The sequence below is a fragment of the Hemiscyllium ocellatum genome, chromosome 14 (genome assembly GCF_020745735.1).
Source record: "Hemiscyllium ocellatum isolate sHemOce1 chromosome 14, sHemOce1.pat.X.cur, whole genome shotgun sequence".
NCBI classification, from domain to species: Eukaryota; Metazoa; Chordata; class Chondrichthyes; order Orectolobiformes; family Hemiscylliidae; genus Hemiscyllium; species Hemiscyllium ocellatum.
In genome coordinates, this window is record NC_083414.1 from 85,819,531 (window position 1) to 85,832,069 (window position 12,539).

The window sequence follows — 12,539 nt, forward strand, 5'->3', positions numbered from 1 at the left end:
CACTGCGTGACGCATGGCTAATTCACTTAACCTACTGAATTCACTCCCTGGACACATCAGCGCAATTTAACACGGCCAATCCACCTAACCTGCAGACTTAACAGCAGTGTGAACCACTGAGCAAATGTACCATCACATTGAGCACCATCTGTAACATGTTTAATGGCTTTACACACTGGTAACTCAGCCTAGTGAAAGCAAGCTGCGCCCACCAACCCGAATTCAATGCATCCAAACGCTGTTCTGCGCTGTACAACCACATTAGTGCTGCTGGAAATGTTTTTACCCTCAGATCTGAATGGATTTACCCTATTTTCGTTGTCACATTCCTGCTTTAAATAAACATATCAGTCAGGAACAACTCTATATAATGATTTCCATTGCAACACAAACGCAATGTGCAGTTTGCAGAAGTTACGTCTTTGCACTTTCACTGACGCTCTCTCCTCAGGAGCTGCAGCCCTTCCCCAGCTGATTCAGACAGCACTGTCCTTGCTGTGACATATCCTATTGATAATGGAAGGCCAGGCATTAATAACCTTCAGTGGGGAACAGAGCAACAGGTTTAAAATATTTACAATGCCCTCAGCAGACAATTGAGCCCTGTGTCAGGAGGGGACACTAACCACAGTACAGTGGACGACAATAACATCGAAGGAGGCCCTTCAGCCCGTTGTGGCCGCACTTGTCCAACATAACTGCTTAACGACCTGAATCAAGATTTCCGTCATTTAGCCCATAGTCTTATATGTTTTGGCATCACAAATTCACATCAGAATTTTTTTTTTCAGGTTAAAAGAGTTTCCGCCTCTCTGACCCTTTCCGCAGATATAATCAAACCTTTCTGCCTTTTCCCGAAATCTCTTGACCCCAGTGTTCGATCCCTCCATCAATTACAAACGCTTCTTTCAGTCTATCCTATCCATATCCCTCATTATTGTGTACATCTCAGTCATGTCTTCTCCAATCTCCTCCCCTCGGCGACAAACAACCCCAGTCTGTCCAATCTCTCCTCATAACTGAAACTCTTCAGCCCAGACAATATCCCATAGAATCTCTTCTGCAACGTTCCCAGTCCGATCACATCACTGCTGGACTGTGAATTGCAGATCTGCACGCAGTATTCTAGCGAGAGCTGAAATAACTGTTTTTCCTATTCTGTTACAGTATGAGGGCGTCACTGGCTCGGCAGTATTGATTGCGATCCCTAATTACACAGCGGGCAGTTGAGACTCAACCGTATTGCAGTGAGTCTGGAGTCACATCGAGGCCCGACCAGGTAAGAACAGCAGGTTCCTTCCTCAAACGACGTCAGTGAACCCAATGGTTTTGTTTTTTCAACAAATGACCATGGACTTATAGGTGTTGTTAAATTCTTAATTCCAGATAATTATTGTATCCCAATTCTAACAGCTGGCCTGGTTGGAGTCAAACGCGGGGCCCTGGTTCATTTGCTTGATATCTGAGTTAACAGTACAGTGGTAATAGTCATCGGGCATTGCAGAAAACTAGTGAAACTAATCTTTCCCAACGAAGTTGCTTTACCTCGATATTGTCCTGTTTCTGTCATTTTCCTGAGCTTGACCCCCAATAATCGCAAATCCATATCAGAAAAAGCTGCTACCTTAGGATTGGCCTCATAACAGTGGTAACCAAATGGATCAACTGGTGTGTAGGTCCCGGTGGTGGGGTTGGGGCACGTTCACCCAGCAACAGTGACTGCAGCAGCACAGAGTGAACAGTATCAATGTGAGAGTCAGTGTTAGATTCTGCATTGCGTTAATGAAATAGGAAATAACTCCACAACCACATGATGAAAGAGCAGCGCTCCGAAAACTACTGCTAAGTTAAACCTGTTAGACTCTAAACTGATGTTGTGTGATTTTTAACTTTGTACACCATAGTCCAACACCGGCATCTCTAAATTAATGAAATGGGGGCGTGGGACGGAAAGTTTAGTTAGTGATCGAAGGAGGGTGCGAAGTCTCTGAGAACGGGTGTATTTGAATTCTGACATATGAAACACAGAGATGTGAGCGAGCAGAATTTGAAGGGAAAAGATCATCAGCTTGGAGAAAATTACCATATTAAATCAACTGATTCCTTTGTGTTTCACAAAAAACAGGGACAGATGGAGCAATGACAGCCGTAACACGGATTCGAGCCGCTGTTGCTGCAGCCACAACGCAGTGCACTAACGATTATACGATCAGAGAATTCCACAGACAGGCACGCTGACGGTGTGCAATAAGTTCAGTATCATAGGAAATGTTAGGCAGCGCACCAAATGCACAATATCAGTGCTGAGCGAACAGTGACAGATATGTGGGAACTCAGAATGGGCTGACCGTTTAATGTCGGTTTCCCCCAGTGGCTGTGGTGATTCCATCATTAATATGCTGAAGGCTGAGAGAAATAGATTTCTCCAAAACATCAAAACCTCCGGGGCCAATGCAGGTTTTGATGAAATGATGCTTTAATAGTAATGCAGTTTAACACCGGCTACTTCACCAGTTTCCCCCCACAAGGCAGTAACCACTGCTGCCACGTCGTCCCAATTCCCTACACCAGAATCAGAGGAATTGAGTGACGCAGTCGCGAAGATCCAAGTGGAAGTCGGGATGGGAATGAGGTCGCACAGATACTCGATGGCTACAGTGATACAACCGTTGAATGCACAGTATTTCTATGATAGCTTAGAGGCGCAAGCAATTCCGAGATTGGGAGTGCTCCTGGTCAAAGGGGGGGGGGGGGGGGGGGGGGGTGGGGAGAAGGGAAAATTTGTTCCCGTTTATAATGACATAGAAATCTACAGTGCATCTTGCTGAGACATCTGAGTGCCACAACTGGAGCGAGGGTGGCTGGTTTGAAGTTTTAAATTGCTTCACTATCACAAACTTGCCTGGAATGAATTGTTTTCACCATTTTCATTTCCAATTGTTTAATATCACCCTGTAGTCTGCGGCTTTCTTCCTCATGGTTAATTGCATGACTAACTGTTGTGTGATCTGCACACTGCTAAATCACAGCCACTACAAGTAAATATGAATCATTGATCTATATGAGAAAACAGTGGAACTCACTGCAGGCTTGTTTTGTAGGTTTGCAGGCGACGCCAGAATTGTAGACAGTGAGGAAGATTATTTCAGTTTCAAAAGGATCTTAATCCAATGAGTCGTTGGACTGAAAAATGTGACATGGAGTTCAATCTGGATAAATGGAAGGTATTGTATTTTGGCACAACAACAAGGGTAGGGCTTTGGGCGGTGTAGTAGAACATGGAAGCTCGGGATGCAGGTACATAATTCCTTGGAGTTTGCATCACCTACAGACAAGATGGTTCAAAGGCATTTCACGCACTTCCCTTCATTGTACAGTCCTTTGTGTATAGTAGTTGGGACGTTATGTTGGCGTTTTGCAGGACATTGATGAGGCCTCTTCTGGAATATTACGTCCAATTCTGGTCGCCCAGTTATAGGAATGATATTATTCAGCTGGAGCAGGTTCAGAAAAGTATACACGCATGTTGCCATGTGTGGAAGGTTTGAGTTACAATGGAAGACTGGATAGGCTGAGACTATTTTCAGATTCGAGATCGGGGTGCTGGAAAACCACAACATGTAAGGCAGCATCCGAGGAGCAGAAGAGTAAGTTTTCGAGATATTGTCAGTCAGCAGGCTCTTCCCTGAAACGTCGATTCTCCTACTCCTCAGATGCTGCCTGACCTGCTGTGCTTTCCCAGCACAGCACTCTCGACTCTGATCTCTCATCTGCAGTTCTCACTTTCTCCGATTTGAGACTGTTTTCACTCTAGGTTAGGGGTTTGAACAGCGACCTGACAGAAGTTTATGAATTATTGAAAGGAAGGTTGGAGCTAACGATAGCTGCCTTCTCCCAGGATGGGGATTTCAAGGCGAGAGGGCATATGTTTACGATGAAATGAGAGAGATTTTTTTAAAAAGTAAGTCATGTGAGGCTTTTTTCGGGAAGGTGTTTTACGTGTGCAATTAACTTGCTGAGGAAGTGATGGACGAGGGTACGTTTGCAACATTTAATGGACAATTGATTCCAAACATGAATGGGAAAGTGGATTTTTTAAAAGTAAATCAGTTATTACCCAGAGGACATTTAAGAGTAAACCACGGTATTATCCATCTGGAGTCTCCTGTGGGACAGAGCTGATGAATATGACAGTTTGCTTCCCGAACTGGCATGAGTGAATCAGATGGGATTTTCCACACAACTGATTCTGGTCATCACGAGACTCTTCAATTCCAGGTGCTTGCTGAATTCAAACTCCACTATCTGTCCTGCCAGGACCTGAACCCTTAGTCCCCAAAATATTACCTGGGTTTTTGGATTAACAACACAGTAATAAAACTATAAGGGCATTATAACCACTCAACGGGTACAGGAGGAGGCAGATGGGTGTAGATTAGTTTGGCAGTATGTTCAGCATGGATTGGTTGGATTGACAGGCCTGTACGCCTTCATGCTGTATGGCTCTCTGACTGACGCTATGGAGCAGGCAGCTGGTTGGAATTAACAGCAGCATTGACAGCATAATCGAACTCCTGATGCGATATGTAATCCTGCTGGAGTGTCCGGAGGTGGTTTTGCTCAGTGATCCCTTCCCACACATGGGACACGTGAACGGCCTCTCCCCAGTGTTACTGATTAAATGAGTTTCCATTTCGGTTGGTAATTGCATCCCTTCCAGCAGTTCCCACATTTCCCTGCTTTCTCAGTGATCTCGGCGTCCTTTTTCTACCCAGGGTGAACGATCCTTTCAAATTGTGTCCACACAGATACAAATCCCGTTTTCCATGTTGTGAATGTGTTTTCATTCTTTCTCATTCCCCCACAGGGTGAGAGTATCACTGGTCAGGACAACATTTATTCTTCGCCCCTCGTTCATTGCTGCCTGGCTACACCACACACCCGGGTGCGATCCCAGCCTCGGGAGTCTGTCTGTGGGCAGCCTGCACGTTGTCTGCGTGTTTGTATTTTTATTTCTCCCTCTGGCCAAAGATGTGCCAGTTATAGGGATCAACATCGGGAAATGCAGGCTTATGGGATAGGGAATACCGTGCGGTCTGGTGGGATGCGCTTCAGATGTATGTGTGGACTGCAGGGGCCGACTAGACTGCTTCCCCACACGGGGGGGGGTTCTTGAATTGTGGGTCAGCTCATGTTTTGTCTGGTCCTGGAGTCTCTCGTAGGCCGGACTGGGGGAAGATGGTAGAATACCCTGCATAAGGGACATGAATGAATGGGATTGAAGGAAATTAAAGTCATGATCTCTGTTCCTGAGGCCAGACTTGCATTTTAGGTTTTATTCATCGAACTTAAACATCATCCTTTCCGTGTTCCAGTCGCCAAGGATAACTAATTTAAAATATCACCCCAACACCACCTTCTCCAGGATGAAGTCTTAACTGTGTGGACGAAACTGATGCTGAGCTGATGCAAGCAAATGTAGCTGCCACGACCAGTGCCGGAATCACAGATCCAAATTGCAAAATCATCTTTTAAACCCAACACTGCAAAGTTAAGGGCTCAACACGCTCCAGTTGTTCCACTTAGCTGTCTTAGCAAGATGCACCAGAAATCGCTATGATAGTATAAACGGGGACAACCATTCCCTTGAGCAGGAGCACAATCAACCGAGGAATTTCTTGCGCCTCGATACCATCATAGAAGGACAACACGCTCACCTATTGCATCACTGGAGCCAGAGAGTAACTCTGCGCACTCATTCCCATCCCCATTTCCGGTTGGAACTGGGAGGCTGTGCCGATGTTAGCCTAAAATGCTAATGAAACATCCATTTCAACAATATCTTGCACTGTCCCCCGAGTATTTTGATGTTTTTTCGAAATCGATCAATCTCATTTTCCAACATTCTCATTCAAGGGATCTCCACAGCCTCTGAGGACATCGAACTGAAATATTCAGCTCATTCTGAGTTCCCAAATGTCTGTCACTGTTTGCTGAGTACTAATATTGTACATTTCCTCTGCTAGTATACTTATTGCTGCTTGCAAGCATCCTGTTCTGTGGTTACTGAGACCGTGGCTGTCGGTATTTTGCATTGTGACCACAGCAACCTCGATTTGAAACCGAATCACGGTACTAAGTGTTCTCTCAGTTGTCCTGTTTGTGTTCTACCTTCAAATTCCGCACTCTCACATCTCTGAGTTTCATATATCAGGATTCAAACACACCTGTAGTCTGAGATTTCTCTCCTTCCTACGATCATTTAACCTCCTTTCCGTCTCTTTCCCGCATTTCTCTCAGGCAATGCACAATCTATCACTTTCTTTCACATTCAAACTGTCCTGTCTGTGCTGCGGTTACTGTTGCCGGGTTAACGTGCCCCAATGACACCATCAGGACCTTCAAACAAATTGATCTGTTTGAATACCGCGGTTGTGAAATTAATCCCCATGGAGCAGCTTTCACTGACAGAGGCCAGAGACAATTGGAGCATCAGGCTCATGGAAAATGACCCAGGGCAGTTTTGGGGAAAATAGATTTTATTGGAAAAGATCAGCTTTTATGTCTTTCTGCGCTGGTCTTGTGATAATTTCATAGGACTGATAATCCAGAGACCGAGGTAATAGTCTAGGTACTCGGGCTTGAATCCCACCATGCCATGATTGTAAAATTTGGATTAAAAAAAAATCTGCAAGGAAGAATCTGATGACTACATATATCCGTTGACAATTGTTGAAAAACAATCTGTTTCACTGATGTCATTTCGGAATGGAATTTGCTTTCCTTACTTGGTCTGACCTGCATGTGACTTCAGACTCATAGCAATATGGTTGAGTTTCAACTGCCTTCTGGGCAATTAGGAATGGGTAATGTATTCTGCTTAGCCAGAATCGCCCTCATACTAATTCAGAAATTTTAAAACAAATGCTCATTAGGCTCAAGCAAGAGTTTTGTGTGCAGTTTTGCATGTCACATTATCGCAGGGATGTGATCCCACTGAGAAAGTTGCAGGAGATATTTACCGGGATACTGTTTGGGCTGAAGAGTTTCAGTTGTGAAGAAAGACAGGACAAAGTGGACTGTTTGTCGCAGTGCAAAGGAGATGTAGAGGAGACATGATTGAGTTAGGGTATGGACAGGGTTGACTGAACGAGTTTCCCGTTGATGGAGGGATCGATCAGCAGGGGCCAGATACTTAAGGAGAAAGACAGAAACGTTTGAGAAGATGTGCGAAAATGCTTTATTCAGACAGTGGGTGGTTGAAATTTGGAATACACTGTCTGAATTGCTCAGAGTGGCAGAAACCCTTATAACCTGAACCAACATTCAGATGTGAACTTGTGATGCCAAGGCATATAAGGCTGTGGGATAAGCATTCTGAAATGGGATTCAGTTCATTAGGCAGTTGTCTTTGAGAAGTGTGGCCACATTTGGTTGAAGGGCCTCCTTTGACACTCTTGTCCTCGGTAGTATCATGGTTCGTGTCCACGCCTGTCACAGGGCTCAATTTTCCACTGGGGACATAGTAAACATTTTACAATTGTCACTCCATTCTCAAGTGAGGGTATTGATACCTGTCCTTCCATTCTCGATGGGGCATATCACACGAAGGACAGTGCTGCCTGAATAAAGGTGGGAAGGACTGCAGTTCTCAGGGAGGCAGAGTGTCAGTGAACGGCCAAACACGTGACTTCTGCATACATCACCTTGTGACTGTGTTGGAATGAAAAGCATTTGACAGACTTGTTCCAGATTGAAGTGTTTACTAGAAGCAGGAAGCTGAGGAAGAAACAACATAAACGTATTCAAATATGAGTACAGAAACACTTCCCGCAGCACGAATGAAATTGTAAAGGACAGAGTAGCGTTTCGATACATTGAATTTGGTTTCGTTTGTTTTGATGAGGCTGTTACCAGGATATAATACCATTAAAAAATGATACAGCATTTGCTCAGTATGATGGAACATCGTCTCAGTAATTCGCACTGCTGTTCAGAGGGACAGTTAGGTTGATTGGCAAAGTTAAGTTGCCCTCTCGTGTCCGGGTAGTGAATTAAGTAAGTTAGGTGAATTAGCCAGGGATAACGCGGGGATAAGGTCAGAAGTCACAGGACGACAGTTATACTCCAACAGGTTTATTTGAAATCATAAGGGGGAGGGATCCCCCTTCTTCAGGTGAAATATAAGGAAATAGGGAGGAGGGCTAGGTCTGGGTGAGATGCTCTTCAGAGAGTCGACATCGGCTCGATTGACTGAAATGCTCCTTCTGCACTGTAGGATTCTGTGATTCTATTGGAATTGATAATGACAGTGTTTACTGGCGTGTAAAACCATTAGAGACGACGCTGATGGGGTGTACTGAGGATGAGATTTTATTCATTCGTCTTCTTGGAAAATTGAGAACAGTTATCCCTGAACCAAGGAAGACTTAATGGGTTTTTTTCAGGTTATGAAATATTTGGACAGAGTAAATGGGTGTAAAATTCCCTCTTTTAAATAAGTGAACATCTAGATGTCAGGAATTCAATACCTTTGATAAAACATTTGAAGGACAAAGAAATGATGAGAACAGAATCGCTGTCACTCCGAGAATCTGTTTTTCAAACTATTTGGAAAGGCACATTTGGTGACATAAGGAATACATTTCACAAGGAGTGAGACAGCGAAGGCGAGGGAAAGGTACAGGGAGGGGGTGAAGTCAGTCGACGTTGCGGGGAAAAAATGTCTAAGTTGGTTGACTTTAAATGTAAAGAAATTTCTTAAATGTGCGCAGCTGAATAAGATTCGGTTCCAAAACTCTGCATTTTGAAAGATTTGGCATAATATTCCACCTAAAGCATTGTAAATGCAACTGAGTGGATTTTTATTTATTGTGAAGGGAAGACATTACATAATGAATAGGAAGTGACCAGTTGCTTGGAGATCGACTTCCTGCTTTCATCATATGCGTTGAGGATGTGACAACAAACTCCATAATGTTTGGTCCATTTAATACTCAGTGAAATCTGCCAAAGCAACGAACAACAAAACTGGTGGGTTTTCTTTTGCACTTTAATCCTCTGTTTTTCTCAGCAGTATTTTCCTTAAGCTGAAATAAAGTCAGAGCAAATTTGAACACAACATTAATCGTTCCAATGAGATATATCTAATTCACTTCTGATAGTCACTTCACTATCACCTGATGAAGGAGCGACGCTCCGAAAGCTAGTGTGCTTCCAATTAAACCTGTTGGACTATAACCTGGTGTTGTGTGATTTTTAACATGATTTATCCGATAATCTTAAATTCCTTTCTGAACACTTAGCTGGACAAAGTTTCATCATCTATCTGATTAACTACCTGGCACAGTTTGAAAATACCCAACCATACAGTCTCTACAACGGTTACTGGAAAATGCCAGATTCTTTGACCCCTGAGCAAAGAAATTACTCCTCATTTCTGAATTAAATGGGCAATATCTAATTCTGAGATTATGCCCTCTGCTCAGAGCATAGGGCAAGCCATATGTATCTACCCTGTCAAGATTCCACGAATATTGAACGTTTATAATTGTTATTATGTGATTATAAAGTTCCCCTCCACATCTTTTGTTTCAAGAAGAATAATCCCAGCCTAACCAATCACTCCACGACGTTCTACTGTATACAGAGTTACCAAGATGTTAGTAAGTCTGCGCTGTCCCTTACAGCTTCCTTACATATTATTAAACAGCTGGAGAAATTTTGGCGAGGAAACGGGTTGAAATTTTAGGCGCAGACGGGACTTGGAACTTGAAATCAGAAAGCGATTGGAATCGGATTGATCCACAGAAAGACCAAATACAGCGAAGATAACTCTGACAAATGAGAATCTAATCATATTCGATTGACATTCAATGGCTTCAATGTAACTGAATTCCTCCGAGTAATCGCCCTGGGAGCTTGTATTTAGGAGAAATTGGACCTAACCACCCATATAAAGAAGTTGACGACAAAGACTTGTCCGTCGGTCAACTTTGTTTGATAATTACTGCTGCAAATGTGTTGCTGGTCAAAGCACAGCAGGCCAGGCAGCATCTCAGGAATAGAGAATTCGACGTTTCGAGCATAAGCCCTCGAAACGTCGAATTCTCTATTCCTGAGATGCTGCCTGGCCTGCTGTGCTTTGACCAGCAACACATTTGCAGCTGTGATCTCCAGCATCTGCAGACCTCATTTTTTACTCGAAGATTTGTTTGATAATTAACTCAATTCCCATCTCCGTGAAGCCTACATCGTCCGAAACGCACAGATTAGATGCTTAACAGAACTCTCTCCATTTGTCTTGGTGCGTGCAGCCTCAATGCCACTGAAGGAACTGGGCATCCTCCACGACAATGCAGTCACTTAACTGTACATTGTTTAACACCTGAATATTTATTCCCTTAACTGCTCAGGCACAATTGCAGCAGTGTGCACCACCTAGAAGATTCACTGGAGTAAGTAATCCAGGCTTTGTTGACAGAACCTTCAAAGCTCAAAAACTGTACCGACTATAAGGGCAAGTTTGAAGATGCACTGAATCTTCACCATTTGGAAATTACCCTGCAAGGCACATACCAGCATGACTGGGAGAGGAATCAGTGATAAGTTCATTGAGTGGTGAAGTAGTTTGTTGGGCAAAGATTTACACTTCAGCCCTCTAACTTTCATCTTTCAGTTTTTAAAAATGTACATTATTGCATGGACCAGACTTGTGCTCATTCCTTTAGTTTTTTTCCTAAACTGGCGGTTGCTGAAGATCGAATATCATTCACAGTCTGTGGTCAACAATAGAAAACATCCAAAAACCTCTCGAACAACTGATCCCCCGTCCAACAATCTTCAGAGATCTGTGAATGACCACTCCAAGATCTCTTTGTTCCTGTACACCACTTAGAATCCTCTGTTATTATTAAAACTCCCCAAATTCATTGGTCTGGATTGAATTCCATTCGCCATTTTTCCTTTCCACCTGATGGACACACCCCTGTGGTCCCTGGCATTATTCATCATAGTCAACTACAAGACAAAGTATCGTCAGTAAACTTCTAAATCATGACTCGTAAAAATACGTTTGAATTATTGATCTACATCAGGAAACCGTGGTACTTCAGTGGGAACAAGGATCCAAACTTGGTTCCTTGCTGCATGGGATGAACAACTGCCATGTTCCAATCTCCAAGGGTTGCTAGCCCAGTATCTCGCCACTACGTTTGCAAATGACACAAAAATTGGTGGAGTAGCCAGAAAACATAGGGGACTGTCAAAAAATGAAGGGGAATATAGAAAGACAGAAGAGTTGAGCGGAGAAGTGGCAAGTGGAGTACCATCCAAGAAAATGCGAGGTGATGATTTTGGAAAGTCTAATTCCAGAGCCAAGTATACAGTAAACGGAAGAGCCTTGGGTAAACTTGATGAGAAGAGACATCTGGGAGTTCAGGTCCTTTGTACTCTGAAGGTGACTGCACAGGTGGATAGAGTGTTTAAGAAGGCATACGGCATGCTTGCCTTCATCGGATAGGGCATTGAGTATAAGAGCAGACAAGTCCTGCTAAAATTGGACAAGATTCTGGTTTGGCCGCGTTTAGAATACTCTGTACAGTACTGATCGCCAACTTACCAAAATTATGTGGACGTTTAGGAGAGAATGAGGAGAAGATTTATGCAGATGTTGCCTGGTATGGAAAATGCAAGCTCTGAAGAGAGGATGAGTAGGTAACTTCTGCTTTCATTGGAAAAAACGAGATTGAGGGGACCTGATTGAGGTCAACAATATCATGAAGGGTACAGACAGGGTGGCTAGAGATAAGCTTTTTCCCAAGATGAAGGATTCAATAATGAGAGGTCACGCGTTCAATGAGAGAGTTGAAATATTTAAGGGAGATAGACATGGAATTTATTTTATACATAGGGTGGTAGGTGCTGGAATGCGTTGCCAGCAGAGGCAGTAGAGGCAGGTATGGTAGATTCATTCCAGGTACACCTGGACAGATGCATGAGTAAGTGAGGAGCAGAGGGATACGGGTGCTTAGAAACTGGGTGACATGTTTAGATAGTTGATTTGGACCGACTCAGGCTTGGCCGTCCAATGGGCCTGTTCCTGGACTGCAAATTTTCTGTATCCTTTGTACGTCTTTGTTCACTACACTACCAACTGTGGGTTACAGGTGAAGTAGTGTTACTTCTGCAATCATAATTATTTATACAAGGTAAATGAACTCACACCAGTGTACAATTGTTTCAACCAAGAGCTGAGTCAACAAGAATGAAACCTATGTGAAGGAAAAGTATAATTGTTTTCATATTAGCTACAATGCACATACAAGAATGAAAGGTGTCTGCAAACAATGGTAGATGGTACAGACAAATAGATAAAGTGCTGTGAGGATGTAGGTTAAGCCAGATATGCTTGTACAAGCAGGAGTTATAAGAATTTGTTTCCCATTTCTGCAAAAACAAAAAAAAACCCAATTAAAAGGTCTAAGGTTCAATATGGTTGGGGAAAGGGAGGAAATGTCACAAGTGGGGGAAATAGATCG